The 4,136-nt window shown below is 40.8% G+C and overlaps 1 pseudogene; it reads right to left on the bottom strand.

The window, feature by feature from the left end:
* Positions 1-1,058: 1,058 nt before the first annotated feature.
* On the bottom strand, positions 1,059-2,335 carry LOC116465540 (ribonucleoside-diphosphate reductase subunit M2-like; annotated as a pseudogene).
* Between the last annotated feature and the right edge of the window lie 1,801 nt (positions 2,336-4,136).

Here is a 4,136-nt window from a genome sequence, read left to right as displayed (position 1 = left end):
GCTCCTTGCCCTGAGAGATTCCTTTATCCCACAACACTCTACTCAGACGGGGCAGAGAATCCCAGGACACTATCCAAGCCACAGGATAAAAACACAACCTGTCTTCTATCTGGCACCAATAGACTAATATCTATCTAAACACAGGACTGACTTTAAAGTTGGTTAACGAGTATTTTAATTCACTAAAATAAAACTTAGAAATTACATGCCTAGTCTACACAAGTTTAACTTACTTTAGTCACTTAGTGAATTGTGAATTGGCTCCCATTAGTGGTCAGGAGAATGCTTTGTATTTGGTGTAGAAACCAAATAAATCAAGCTATTATCGCCTTGTGAGTACAAACAATGTTTATTTGTTTGTAAAGTGCCAGTTTTATATTTAAGTAAACATTATAATCTGCATTGAAGCAGTGAGGCTGCTTCTTTCAACTTTCAACTCCCTGTGCTGGTTAAATGACTGTTTAATCCTGCTGTGCCAAGCTCACTAGAGGGTCACCCCTCACTTTAAAGCCAAGACTGCCATTGTCACTGCTATAGTAAGTAACAGCCAGCCAGGCCTGCTGGCAAAAGGTGATACTACCAGCATTATAAATAAACAGGACTGGTTGTGAGGTAGCTACACAGTTTTAAAGATGCTGTTAATGAACATTATGGACAATTCATGGTGTGGCTAGTTGATAACACTTCAGCTGATTTTTTTTATGAGATGGAAAAAAAATCAACAAAATAAGGGCACATCTTCAGTTCATTTAGAAGTCAGCATCAGGCCGGGCGCGGTGGCTCACGCTTGTAATCCCAGCACTTTGGGAGGCCGAGGCGGGCGGATCACGAGGTCAGGAGATTGAGACGACGGAGAAACTCCGTCTCTACTAAAAATACAAAAAAATTAGCCGGGCGTAGTGGCGGGCGCCTGTAGTCCCAGCTACTCGGAGAGGCTGAGGCAGGAGAATGGCGTGAACTCGGGAGGCGGAGCTTGCAGTGAGCTGAGATTGCGCCACTGCACTCCAGCCTGGGCGACAGAGCGAGACTCCGTCTCAAAAAAAAAAAAAAAAAAAAAAGAAGTCAGCATCTAAGGTAAAAGAATTCTGTTGGACTTGACACCACTCCCATCCTCTGATACTGGCCTACTCTCCTCTCAAAGAAGTTAGTCTTTCAGTGAAATATTCTCCATAAAGTCAAATGGGCTCTCTACTCCGAAAACCTTGCTAAAACCCAGTTCCAGCATAAGTCTGTCTGCCACAAACTCAATGTATTGCTTCATTAGAGTGCAATTCATCCCAATGGGCTTCACAGGCAAGGCCTCGGTGAGGAATTCCTGTTCTATCTAAACAGCATTGATAATTATTTCTCTCACTCTCTCCTCCGATGGTTTGTGTACCAGCTGTTTGAACATCAAGCAAGCAAAATCAGTGTAAACCCTCATCTCTGCTAATAAATTCATTGGAAAACGTGAGGCCAGGCATCAGTCCTCGTTTCTTGAGCCAGAATATCGATGCAAAAGAACCAGAAAAGAAGATGCCTTCTACTGCAGCGAAGGCTACAACACGTTCACCATAGGTGGCCTCTTTGTCCCCAATCCAGCGCAAGGCCCAGTCTGCCTTCTTCTTGACACAAGGCATCGTTTCAATGGCATTGAAGAGAAATTCCCTTTCTTTGAGATCTTTGATGTAAGTGTCAATAAGGAGACTATACGTTTCAGAATGTATGTTTTCCATGGCAATTTGGAAGCCATAGAAACAGCGGGCTTCTGTAATCTGAACTATTTGGCTAAATCGCTCCACCAAATTTTCATTTACTATGCCATCGCTTGCTGCAAAGAAAACCAGAACATGGGATATAAAATATCTCTCCTCGGGCTTCAGGGATTCCCAGTGCCAATGTCCTTGGACAGGTCCACCTCCTCGGTGGTCCAGAAGGAAGCCTCCGCCTTCTTATACATCTGCCAGATACCATGGTACTCGATGGGAAAGATGACAAAGCGGCAGGGGTTTCCTCTCAGCAGCGGCTCATCCTCCACGCCGGGAGCATCTGCTTTAGTTTTCGGCTCGCGGGCTCCTGGAAGATCCTCCTTGCAGTCTTGCTGGCCAGAACCCGGGTCCCGCTCAGGGCCAGGGGCCCGTTCTTCTTGTCGACCAGGCTGAGCCCCTTCAGCGGCAAAGAGCTAGAGCTGCTGCGGCTCCGTGATATGCAGGAGGGGACGCGCACGGAGAGCATGGTGGCGGCGCGGCAAAGGAGAGTGAGGGGCCGGGACCGGGCGGCTGGGACGGGGTGCACCGAAAATGTCTCATTTTTAAGACAAATGATTAACAGGTGTTGACTTGTTTTTGTTGAACCGCTAATGTAGAAAGCGCTTTATAATTTGCTTGGGGTATTAACCAGGATTTAATCTGTAGTTCACAGTCTCATCAGAGCACGTAAATATTTCAGTCTTAGTGTCTCATTTAAAGCTCAATGAATATTTAATAGAAGTTGACCAATAAAATAACTGAAAGAATTATGTTGCATTTAGTTAGACCTGAAATGAGCAAGCTCTTCATTTTCTCAAGTAGTCTGAAGCTAAAATTATTCCAGATTCATGAAATATTCTATGTAAGTAATTAAAGGCCTGCAAAATAGGCTTGAAAGGGACATATTAAATATGGAGAAAAACATGAAATGACTTTTCGACTTGAAATGCAAGAGAATAGTTTAATATTAATACATTGTGGCCTACGATACTTATTCAGTAGTGGATTAGTTTAAAATATTGTCCATACCCTCTTTTTTACATGAGGTAAAAATAGAATCTTTTCTTTGGCCCATGCAAAGTAAACATCCTATAAGATTGAGAGTAACAGAAAACTATGCATAATCCACCCAAGTCAGTCAGCCCAGAATTGTTTTTTAGCTCTGGGTCCAGCACTGAGACAGGTACTGAAAATAATCCAAGAAAAGAATATCGGCCCATGTTGAAAGGAGAAATGGTTTCCCAGGAAGGAAGCCTCCCTGTGGTCTGTTATATTACTTAAAGTGTCAGAACTAGGCTTCAAAAAAAAAGTGCACTCTAATTGATCTACCCTATCACAGATGATCTACCCTATCACAGATGACATGGGGATGTGTCAATTTGAGGACATTTTAATTAGAATCAAAGTACTGCCAACCAATCCATGTTAAAAGCTGCTAAAAACCACCTGGTAAACTTAGCATGCTATGGTTTCAATTCTTTATCTAGTCCTGAACTATCTTTCAATTACAGGACCTAAAATAATCTAATAACTAGTTCTTTCTGGAGAACAGGACATTGGGCTGTGATACGGGGCTATCTGATAAACACAGCATATCCATATAGCTGGTCGCCTTTTCTTTCCTTTGATCTTAGCCTTTTTAAAAAATATTCAGATACATTCCCTTTTCTAACTGCCAATATGTCCATATGTATATGTGTGTGTATGTGTATAGAAATATACATTAAAAAATTCCAACTCTTGTCTAATAATGGCATCACTTCCTTTCACTATTCTTCTTGCCATATCACATTTTAGCCCTTAGGGATGGGGAATCATTACTATGGTTTATTACTAATTAGTATGGAGAAAAGAAGAGAAGGCATTTTTCTATTTCTATTTAAAGCCACATTCAGACTCAGACACAATTATTTAGTCAATGGCAACTCAAAAGCAAAAGTGACAATCTGACCAAACTCTTAGTGTCTATAGGACAGATTATCCTGTCCAGTGAAGGAGATGAGAGAAAGGTTAATAAGCATTAGCCAAGAAAGATAAACATTTGGCATTCTGCAACCAACGTGCCTGATAAAAAAGAGCAGAGCAAGAATAATTTTTCTTTGTTTAGGATACTTTTGTTCTTGAATTTATCTTTTCAGAAGAACTAACCTTAGTCAAAAGAAGCAAAATTTCACTTAGGAATACGTTTAAGAGATCCATTGTATAACACAATGACTATAGCTAAAAACAATGTATTGTACACTTGAAAATTGTAAGACAATAGTGTTTTCATCACAAAAAAAGAGAAGCACATGGGGTAATGCATATGTTAATTAGCTCAATTTAGCCATTCCATAGTGTATACATATTTCAAAACATCATGTTGTACACCATAAATATATACAATTATGTTTGTCAATTTAAACAAAT

The sequence above is a fragment of the Hylobates moloch genome, unplaced genomic scaffold (assembly GCF_009828535.3).
Source record: "Hylobates moloch isolate HMO894 unplaced genomic scaffold, HMol_V3 SCAFFOLD_6092, whole genome shotgun sequence".
Lineage (NCBI taxonomy): Eukaryota > Metazoa > Chordata > Mammalia > Primates > Hylobatidae > Hylobates > Hylobates moloch.
The sequence above is the reverse complement of the archived record's forward strand: the minus strand, read 5'-3'. Positions and strand labels throughout refer to the sequence as shown.